The sequence below is a fragment of the Orcinus orca genome, chromosome 5 (genome assembly GCF_937001465.1).
Source record: "Orcinus orca chromosome 5, mOrcOrc1.1, whole genome shotgun sequence".
In the NCBI taxonomy this organism is placed as follows: domain Eukaryota; kingdom Metazoa; phylum Chordata; class Mammalia; order Artiodactyla; family Delphinidae; genus Orcinus; species Orcinus orca.
The window spans coordinates 112289949-112301996 of NC_064563.1; the positions used below are offsets into that span (position 1 = coordinate 112289949).

Here is a 12048-nt window from a genome sequence, read left to right on the forward strand (position 1 = left end):
TTTTATGCAAAATTTTAAAATTAAAGATTCAATATAACATACGTAATGTAATATTTAATAATATATTAACATTTACCATGTCTGCTTTATCAATTTATGTCTAGTTTTAAATATAAATATACATATATATATATACAAAGATGAACAGTATAGTAATCACATATGTAAGTATTGCTGCTTATTTGAAATTTCTTTGAAAACAATTTGAAAAAATCTTAATACTTCACCACTAAGTATGCATCTATTTTTAAAGAGTATATTATCTTCCATTCATATTATCAAATCTAAAACAACTTAAGACTTATTTCTTAAAATTATTTCATATCATGAACATCTTAAACGTCCCCAAATGTACCACTGTGATATAGCAATTATATGTCTTCAAACAGGTTCACTTATTACACTTGTTCCTACATTTTATTAACCTCACTTTTCTAAAAACTAACATTGAAGTAAAGAGACACAGCTGGTTTAATTGATTGAAAAATGGCACATGTTCTCTATTTGTATGATTATTCTCTCACAGTATTATTTAACATCTTTCTATATTCCCTATATTTCCTGTAGTCTGGAAGTCAGTGTGGTGTAATCTAAAGGACTGAGTGGATACAGGGTAAACATTTCTGGTTACAGAACTTCATAGATGATGCTAAGCACTTTGTGTTGAATCACATCAGAGGGCACTTGATACCAGGGCATCTCACTTTTAGTAAAGCTAAATTGAACACCATTAAAAAAAATTATTTATTTATATGCTCTAGACACAAGTTCCTTATTTGATATGCTATTTGCAAATACTTTTTTTCTTATTTTGTGCATTATCTTTTTACTTTCTTTAAATTTTTTTTATTTTCTTTAATTTTTTTTTTAAAATATTTCTTTATTTATGTTTGGCTGTGTTTGGTCTTTGTTGTTGTGCACGGGATTTCTCTAGTTGTGGCGAACAGGGGCTTCTCTTCATTGCAATGTGCCGGCTTCTCATTGTGGTGGCTTCTCTCACTGCGGTGGCTTCTCTCACTGCAGAGTATGGGCTCCAGGCATGGAGGCTCTAGTTGTGGCTCATGGGCTCCATAGCACAGGCCCAGCAATTGTGGCACATGAGCCCAGCTGCTCCGTGGCACGTAGGATCTTCCCGGACCAGGGCTCGAACCTGTGTCCCCTGCATTGGCAGGTGAATTCTTAACCACTGTGCCACCAGGGAAGCCCTCTTTTTACTTTCTTGATAGTATCTTTGCTTTTTAAATTTTAGTGAAATCCAATTATCTGTTTTTCCTGAAGTCATTTGTGCTTTGGGGTATGATATATAAGAAAATATTCCCTAACCCAAGGTCACAGAGATTTACTCCTATTTCTTTTCCTAGGAGTTTTATGTATTCACCTTTTAACATTAGAATGAGGATATACTTGGAATTAATTTTTATATATATTAGTGTGTGTTGGGTATCCAACTTTATTGTTTTGCACATATGTATCCAGATGTCCATGCATCATTTGTTGAAAAGACTGTTCTTTTCTTATTGAACTTGCCACCCTTGTCAAAAATCAGTTGACCATTTATCAAAGTTAATTTCTGGGCTTTCAATTTCATTCCATTTATCTACATGTCTGTCTTTAGGTGCCTCTCATACTGTGTTGATCACAGCTTTGTAGTAAAGTTTGAAATAGGAAATTGTGAATCCTTTAACATTGCTCTTCTTTATCTAGAATATTATGCCTATCCTGGGTTCTTTACAACTCCATATGAATTTTGGAATTAGCTTATTATTTTCTTCAAAAAAAAAGCTGGGATTTTAATAGGCATTATGTTGGCTCTATAGATCAATTTGGAACATATTGCCATCTTAACAATATTGTCTTTTGCTATTTTAGATGGAATTGATTTCTTAAATCCTTCAGATTTTTCTTTGCTTGCTTATAGATTACAATTCATTTGAATCTTAAATCATGCAAATTTGATTAGCTAGTTTAATAACTAGAATAGTTTTTTTTTTTTTTTTTGCGGTACTCGGGCCTCTCATTGTTGTGGCCTCTCCCGTTGCGGCCTCTCCCGTTGCGGGGCAACAGGCTCCGGACGCGCAGGCTCAGCGGCCATAGCTCACGGGCGCAGCTGCTCTGCGGCATGTGGGATCTTCCTGGACCGGGGCACGAACCCGTGTCCCCTGCATCGGCAGGCGGACTCTCAACCACTGCGCCACCAGGGAAGCCCTAGAATAGTTTTTAATGAATTCCTGAGAATTTTCTATATAAAATATCACATTCTGTGAAAATTAAGATAGTTTTACTTCTTTTATTCCAACCTGGATGCTTTTGTTTCTTTTTCTTGCCCAATAACACTGGTTAGAATATCCAGTACAATTTTAATTGTTTAACAGTAGTGGTAAGAGTCACTTAGATTTTTCCTGACCTTAGAAGAAAATATTCAGTTTTTGATCATTAAATATGATGATAGTTGTATGATTTTTCATAACTGTACTTTATCAGGTTGAAGAAATTCACTTCTATTCTGTTGAGAATTTTTTTATCATGAAATAGAGTTGGATTTTGTAAAATGTGTTTTGACATCTATTGAGAAGATTATGTGTTTTTTGTCTTTGTTATATTAGTATTTTGTATTACACTAATTGATTTTTGGAGGTTAAACTAACCTTGCAATCATGCAATTAATCCCACTGGTTATAATGTATAATCCTTTTTATGTGTTGGTGAATTTAGTTGGCTAGTATTTTGTTGAGGATTTTTGCATCTATTTTCATAAGAGATATTTGTCTGTACGTTTCATGTTATGTGGTATTTTTACCTGCTTTTGGTTTCTGGGTAAAATGGCTTCATAGAATGAATTAGAGACTGGATGTCAGCAAGATGATAGGCTAGGAGGTCCCAGCACTCACCTCCTCCAGAAAAACAATAAAAACAAACACCTACAAACTAATGAAAATAATTTGAATGGACTAAGATATTATCTCTTTGTTGAATGTCTCATTTTGTTAGTGTGTCATTTTCTTGATTTCATTGAGTTGTCCATCAGTGTTCTCTCATTGCTTGCTGAGCTTCTTAAAATTAAAAAAGAAAAATTCTTTGTCAGGCAATTTGTAGATCTCCATTACTTTGGGGTCAGTTACTGGACAATAATTGTGTTCCTTTGATGGTATCATGGTTCCTTGATTGTGTTTCCTGAAGTCTTGCTTTGTTGTCTTGCATTCAAAGAAGAAGTCACCTCCTTCAGTCCTTACAGACAGGTTTCAAAAGAGACAGACCTTCACCAGTCAGCCAGACTATAGATTCTAGGAGTCTCTCAGAACTTTTCTATGGATGGACCCACTCCACTTCCTTCTTGGGGGAGAATCTTAGCATTGTATGCCTCCTCTGGATTCCACAAAACCAGGTTGGGTGCTGACAGTGTCCTGCTTATTTTCTTTAAGGAAGAGAACTGAGAAAGCTATACTTCATAAAATATTGGAAGTTTTCATTCTATATGTTCTGGATCAATTTAAGCATCATTGGGATTATCTGTTCTTTGAAGATGTGATAAAACTCCACTGATACATTTTATGTGTTGAGTGTAGTAACTCTGGTACTGTGATTTGTTCAATTTTTTTCCTTTGGAAATTGGTTAGCTTAAGTCTTTCATCTTAATTGTGGTGAAACTTTTGTAAATTATATTTTCCTAGAAAACCATTCATTTTATATAGCTTTCTAAAATTATTTGGATGGAATTATTCAAAGTAGCCTCTCATGATATTTTTAAATACCCTCTATCTAAACTTAATTGGTCATTTCCTCTTTGTCATTTTTATTTAGTATATTGTAATTATTCCCTTTTTTATGCTTTAATTTAAGTAATGGTTAATCTGTTTTGCTTAGTTTTTTTTTAAGATGAAGCTTTGCAATTTATTTGTCTATTTTTTCCTGTTTGTAACTCACTGATTTCTACCTTTATAATTATTTCCTTCTTTCTACTTTCTTAATTTTTATGCCTTAAAAATCCATGCTCTTAGATACTTATTTATCTTTTCCTTTAGCTGATATACTTTACCCATTTCTTTAGTTGATATACTTAAGGCTATGAATTTTCCACTAACATGAATTGAGTTGTGTCAAGTATTTTCTCCCCTCCCTTTATTTTTGACCTTTAGAAATACTTTTTAGGGTGTGTCTTTTATTTACATGATAAATTGTGTTTGCTTTGTTAAACAATCTGCAATTTTTTTTTCCTTTAGATGAGTTACTCTATGTTAACTCAAAATGTGTCCTAGTAAATATTCAATTTTCCTTAATGTTTAAAATTCCTTCTGTTTTTAAACATATGTTTCAGTTTTGCTTTTCTTTAGATACTTAGTGAGGTTCTGGTAAGAACTTCATATAATTCCCTTAGTCTCCCTTTTTTCCCCTTTTTTTCTCACATTTGGTTTGTAGTTATAAATGATATCTCTTTACTTTAATCTATTGTGTATATGATAATCAATACCTATTTGACTCTTCTTATTCTTTTTCCTATTTTTTCTCCCATGTTTTCTAAGTTGTGATATTTCTATTCAGAGAGACCCCGCAACATTTACATGTTATCCTTCCACATTTTCTCCACCTTTGTTTGTCTCAGGTAGTCATTAAATATAGTCAGTGATCATCAGCAATCTTTTGTCAAAATATTTTCCTTAATCTCTCAGGTGTATAGAGTCATTTGTTAAAAATAACAGGTAAAAATTATTGATAATTACTTTTTTGCTTGTTTTTCCTAGAATAACAGAAGCAGCCAAACCTGTGGTAGATGAGATAGATGTCTTACTAGGTTTCCTGGATTTAAAGCTCACTTAAAAGTACTTAAAAGTAAAGTGAAGTTTTAAAAATAAGGTGTGCCCTTTATGTATTCTTTCTTTTCTTTATAGTTCAGAAGTGAACTATACTTTGCTGGTGTCTTTTTTCTCTTAAATCACCAAGGCTTCGTTGGAAACCTGTCATTGATACTTTCATCTAATCCTGAAACAGTTCTTCCATAAGACTATTACTTTTTGTTTTTTTACACTTCCCACGTCCCTTCCTTTCAATTCTGTTGTAGCTAGTGCTCCGACCCAGGAGGCCCTGGAATTATTCTGAGTATTTCTTCTCTCAAAATAGAATCCTCTCCATCCAGAAGTGACTTTAGTTGATGGCATTTATGTTCTTCAGTATAACCACATTCTCCTTTCTTTGACACTATGCTTGCCTCTCTGTTTTGTTGTGAAATTCTTATGTGGAACCAAACTTGTTAGTCTTTGCTGTTTATTTCCTAATGTATATATAAAATGAAAGCACATGGTTTCCATTATCTGTTACTCATGTTGTAGATTTGAGATGTTAGTAAATTTACTGGTATTCCTTTTTGGAAATACTCTAATTTGGAGGGTACATGGAGTTATTTGAATTGTAATAGTTATCTTTTCCTAACAGAGACCCTGCCATACAGAATATATTTAAATTTGGAAGGTAAAAGAGGAAAATTTGAGATTGCTAAGAGTTATAATCAATCAAGAAAGCAACAATTTAAAAGTCGAATTTTACACACCTAATAAGAGAAATGAATTAAAAAAAAACAAAGTAGTTATGATCACTAGACTTTGATAAATCCCCCCAAATTTTAAATGTCATCTTCTCATCATACATTAGTTTAGGTAGATAAGATTGAGGGAGGATTTAGAGAAACAAATAAAACAATAATGTTTGGAAATCTAGGGTTTCAACACATAGTAAAACATTCATAATATCATTTATCTCATTTAAACTTTGTGCCTTTGATATCTATCTTGTCTAGTTATATTGTCACACGTTTCTTTTAAAACATATTTGTCAATTTTGTTTATCTTCTCAAAGAACCACCTTTTAGTTTATTGATCTTTGCTATCATTTACTTCATTTCTTTTTCATTTATTTCTGATCTGATCTTTATGATTTCTTTCCTTCTGTTAATTTTGAGGTTTTTTTGTTTTTCTTTCTCTAATCACATTAGGTGTAAGTTTAGGTTGTTTATATGAGATTTTTCTTGTTTCTTGAGGTAGGATTGTATTGCTATAAACTTCCCTCTTAGAACTGCTTTTGCTGCATCCCATAGGTTTTGGGTCATCGTGTATTCATTGTCATTTTTTGCTAGGTAGTTTTTGACTTCCTGTTTAATTTCTTCATTGATCCCTTGTTTATTTAGTAGTATACTGTTTAGCTTTCATGTGTTTGTATTTTTTACAGTTTTTTTTTCCTGTAATATATATCTAGTCTCATAGCATTGTGGTTGGAAAAGATACTTGATACGATTTCAACTTAAATTTACCAAGGATTGATTTGTGACCCAAGATATGATCTATCTTAGAGAATGTTCCATGAGCACTTGAGAAGAAAGTGTATTCTGTTGCTTTTGGATGGAATGTCATAAATATCAATTAAGTCCATTTGTTTAATGTATCATTTAAAGCTTTGGTTTCCTTATTTATTTTTATTTTGGATGATTTGTCTATTGGTGAAAGTGGGGTGTTAAAGTCCTCTACTATGATTATGTTACTGTCAAGTTCCCCTTTTATGGCTGTTAGCATTTGCCTTATGTATCGAGGTGCTCCTATGCTGGGTGCATAAATATTTACAATTATTATATCATCTTCTTGGATTGATCCCTTGATCATTATGTAGTGTCCTTCTTTGTCTCTTATAATAGTCTTTATTTTAAAGGCTATTTTGTCTTATATGAGAATTGCTACTCCAGCTTTCTTTTGATTTCCATTTGCATGGACTATCATTTTCCATCCCCTCATTTTCAGTCTGTATGTGTCCCTAGGTCTGAAGTGGGTCTCTTGTAGACAACATATATATGAGTCTTGGTTTTGTATCCATTCAACCAGTCAATGTCTTTTGGTTGGAGCATTTAATCCATTTACATTTAACTTAATTATTGATATGTATGTTCCTATTACCATTTTCTTAATTGTTTTGGATTTGTTATTGTAGGTATTTTCCTTCTCTTTTGTCTCCTGCTTTATCAAGAAATAAAGGGAGAAGACTCAAATTAATAGAATTAGAAATGAAAAAGAAGAGGTAACAACTGACTGCAGAAATACAAAGGATCATGAGAGATTACTACAAGCAACTGTATGCTAATAAAGAGGACAACCTGGAAGAAATATAAACATTCTTAGAAAATCACAACCTCCAGAGGCTGAACCAGGAAGAAATAGAAAATATAAACAGACCAATCACAAGCACTGAACTTGAAACTGTGATTAAAAATCTTCCAACAGAGGGGGCATGTGGGACTGGCAGCCGACTGCTGCCCCTGCCGCCACCAACATGGAGAGTTTGTACTGCGTCCCATTCTTAGTGCTCAAATGTCCCAACCTGAAGCTGAAGAAGCCACCCTGGGTGCACATGCCATCAGCCATTATGGTGTACGCTCTGGTGTTGGTGTCTTACTTCCTCATCACTGGAGGAATCATTTATGATGTTATCATTGAACCTCCAAGTGTCGGCTCCATGACTGATGAACATGGGCATCAGAGACCAGTAGCTTTCTTGTCCTACAGAGTAAATGGACAGTATATTATGGAAGAACGCACATCCAGCTTCCTGTTTACAATGGGAGGTTTAGGTTTCATAATCCTGGACCAATCCAATGCACCAAACATTCCAAAGCTCAGTAGATTTCTCTTTTATTCATTGGATTCGTCTGTGTCCTATTGAGATTTTTCATGGCTAGAGTTTTCATGAGAATGAAACTGCTGGGCTATCTGATGGGTTAGAGTGCCTTTTGAGAAGAAATTGGTGGATACTGAATTTGCTCCCGTTAATGAAGTTTTAAAGGCTGTACCAGTCCTCTGATATGAAATATGGAAAAGGATGAAAAACAGCAGAAAAGAAGCATCTAGTGAAAACATAGGAAATGTGTTATAGCTTGGACTAGAATGTCTTCTTGGTATCAGAGACAAGCTTATCAGCATTTTTTCCTGATGGCCTATACTGACATACCAACGATGTTAAGTGTCATTTTCTTCTTCTTTTTTTTATTTCTTAAAGAAAATATACTTCATTTCTACAACTATAATATTGAATAAAGTGATTATTTTTTACAAACCCGTTAACATTTTTTGGAGATGACACTTCTGACCTTCAGAAATTAATGTAAAATCAGGAAGTGAGATCCCATAAGCTGAGAACTCTGGACAGCTGATCAGCTTTACCTGTGGTGCTTTGCCTTTAAACAGAGTGTGTGACAGTGCATCATTTCAGATATGTATGTAAGACTGTTACCTGAACAATAAGATGTATGAAAGGAATGGAAATAAATAATTTTTCTAATTAAAAAAAAAAATCTTCCAACAAACAAAAGCCCAGGTCCAGATGGCTTCACAGGTGAATTCTATCAAACATTTAGAGAAGAGCTAACAGCTATTCTTCTCAAACACTTCCAAAATATAGCAGGGGGAGGAACTCTCCCAAGCTCAACCTATGAGGCCACCATCACCCTGATACCAAAACCAGACAAAGATGTCACAAAGAAAGAAAACTACAGGTCAATATCACTGATGAACATAGATGCAAAAATCCTCAACAAAATACTAGCAAACAGAATCCAACAACACATTAAAAGGATCACACACCATGACCAAGTGGGGTTTATCCCAGGAATGCAAGGATTATTCAATATGCACAAATCAATCAATGTGATAAACCATATTAAAAAACTGAAGGAAAAAAATATGATCATCTCAATAGATGCAGAAAAATACTTTGACATAATTCAACACCGATTTATGATAAAAAACCCTCCAGAAAGAAGGCATAGAGGAAACTTACCTCAACATAATAAAAGCTATATATGACAACCCACAGCCAACATTGTTCTCAAGCTTGAAAAATTGAAAACATTTCCACTAAGATTAGGAACAAGACAAGGTTGCCCACTCTCACCACTATTATTCAACATAGTTTTGGAAGTTTTAGCCACAGAAATTAGAGAAGAAAAAGAAATAAAAGGAATGCAAAACCAAAAAGAAGAAGTAAAACTGTCACTGTTTGCAGATGACATGATACTATACATAGAGAATCCTAAACATGCTACCAGAAATCTACTAGAGCTAAGTAATGGATTTGGTAAAGTAGCAGGATACAAAATTAATGCACAGAAATCTCTTGCATTCTTATATACTAGTGATGAGAAATCTGAAAGACAAATTAAGGAAACACTCCTATTTACCATTGCAACAAAAAGCATAATATATCTAGGAATAACCTACCTAAGGATACAAAAGACCTGTGTGCAGAAAAATCTAAGACACTGATGAAAGAAATTAAAGATGATACAAACAGAGAGATATACCATTTTCTTGGATTTGAAGAATCAACATTGTGAAAATGACTATATTACCCAAAGCAATCTACTGATTCAATGCAATCCATATCAAACTACCACTGGCATTTTTCACAGAACTAGAAAAAAAAATTCACAATTTGCATGGAAACACAAAAGGCCCCAAATAGCCAAAGCAATCTTGAGAAACAAAAATAGAACTGGAGGAATCAGGCTCCCTGACTTCAGAATATACTACAAAGTTACAGTAATCAAGACAGTATGGTACTGGCACTAAAACAGGAATATAGATCAATGGAACAGGATAGAAAGCCCAGAGATAAACCCATGCACATATGGTCACCTTATTTTTGATAAAGGATGCAAGAATATACAATGGAGGAAAGACAGCCTCCTCAATAAGTGATGCTGGGAAAGCTGGACATCTACATGTAAAAGAATGAAATTAGAACACTCCCTAACACCATACACAAATATAAACTCAAAATCGATTAAAGACCTAAATGTAAAGCCAGCTACTATAAAACACTTAAAGGAAAACATAGGCAGAAAACTTTATGACATAAATCACAGCAAGATCCTTTTGACCCACCTCCTAGAGAAATGAAAATAAAAACAAAAATAAACAAATGGAACCTAATGAAACTTAAAAGCTTTTGCACAGCAAAGGAACCATAAACAAGATGAAAAGACAACCCTCATTATGGGAGAAAATATTTGCAAATGAAGCAACTGACAAAGGATTAATCTCCAAAATTTACAGGCAGCTCATACAGCTCAATATCAAAAAAAACAAAAAAACCACTCCAAAAATGGGCAGAAGACGTAAATATACATTTATGCAAAGAAGATATACAGTTTGCCAACAAACACATGAAAGGATGCTCAACATCACTAATCATTAGAGAAATGCAAATCAAAACTACAATGAAGTATCACCTTACACCAGTCAGAATGGCCAACATCAAAAAGTGTACAAACAGTAAATGCCAGAGAGGGTGTGGAGAAAAGGGAACCCTCTTATACTGCTGGTAGGAATGTAAATGGATACAGCCACTATGGAGAACAGTATGGAGGTTCCTTAAAAAAACTAAAAATATAACTACCATATGACTCAGCAATCCCACTACTGGGCATATACCCTGAGAAAACCGTAATTCAAAAAGAGTCATGTACTACAATGTTCATTTCAGCACTCTTCACAATAGCCAGTACATGGAAGCAACCTAAGTGCCCATCAATAGGTGAATGGATAAAGATGTGGCACATATATACAATGGAATATTACTCAGCCATATAAAGAAACATAATTGAGTTATTTGTAGTGAGGTGGTTGAACCTAGAGTCTGTCATACAGAGTGAAGTAAGTCAGAAAGAGAAAAAAAATACTGTATGCTAACCCATATATATGGAATCTAAAAAAAAAAAAAAGTATTCTGAAGAACCTAGGCACAGGGCAAGAATAAAGATGCAGACATAGAGAATGAACTTGAGTATATGGGGAGGGGGAAGGGTAAACTGGAATGAAGTGAGAGAGTGTCATGGACATATATACACTACCAAATGTAAAATAGCTAGCTAATGGGAAGAAGCCACATAGCACAGGGAGATCAGCTCAGTGCTTTCTGACTACCTAGAGGAGTGGGATGGGGAGGGTGGGAGGGAGATGCAAGAGGAAGGAGATATGGGGATATATGTATATGTTTAGCTGTTTCACTTTATTATACAGCAGAAACTAACACACTGTTATAAAGCAATTTTACTACAATAAATATGTTTAAAAAATAAAATAAAATGTACTTGTATACTTTTATCATGTTTTAATATCACTTATTTTCATGTTTTCTTTACCTTTTTTATCAGATTTTATGTTTTCCTTGTTAGACACATAGCAGATTTATTATTCCAATACAATCTCAACCTCTACCTCTTAATTGAGGAATTTAAATTATTCCTGTTCATTGTAATTGTGATTACTTTGTGTTTTTAATTAAATATTTTCCCAATCATTTTTATTTGCTTTTTTTGTTGTTTTTCTCCTTTTCATTTTTTAACTATACTTATCATGGTTTCTTTTCTCTCTTTCTTCTAATAGTATGAGACACTATAAGTCCTATATTTTTTCTGTTTTTACCCTAAAAAAGTAAATAAATAAAGTAAACCAGAGGAGTTCTACCTTATCTTTTCACTTAATTTGTAGTCAATTCCTCAGATAATTGTAGTGATCCACTCCATTCTCCAGAATCTGTTAATTTTTATTTCATTGGAATTATAGTATTCTGCTAATAAAGTTACATTTTGGAGGTTTTGTTTGTCATGGAGTTGTGGCTTCCCAGGTGTTTGCATAGAATCTTCCAGAAATTATTTACTCTCTTGGAGTAATCATGAGACTCCTCTTGAATTTTCAGTACTGCTTTAATTACATTTTTATTTTTTTATATTTCTCGTGTAATTTTAGTGTGAGTTGGGCTGGAAAGAGATCTGAAAGTCTATGCCCAGTCTGTCATGATAAACGGGAAGAGTCTTTTTATTTCAAGGTTTTTCCTCAAATGTTACCTCCTTAGTCAACTTTCTACAGATCTGAACCAAAGTGTATACATATTTGATGTACAATATAACTTTGTATAGATCTATATTCATACTTGTATTACCATATCTTATGATGTGATAACTGCGTATCTTCATGACTTTCTCCTGTTTAAAAAACTGAGACCATATCTTAATTACTT

The 12048-nt window shown here is 33.5% G+C and overlaps 1 pseudogene; it reads left to right on the top strand.

Annotated features, from left to right (window-relative positions):
• Positions 1–7296: 7296 nt before the first annotated feature.
• On the top strand, positions 7297–8320 carry LOC101274114 (oligosaccharyltransferase complex subunit OSTC-like; annotated as a pseudogene).
• The last annotated feature ends 3728 nt before the right edge of the window (positions 8321–12048 follow it).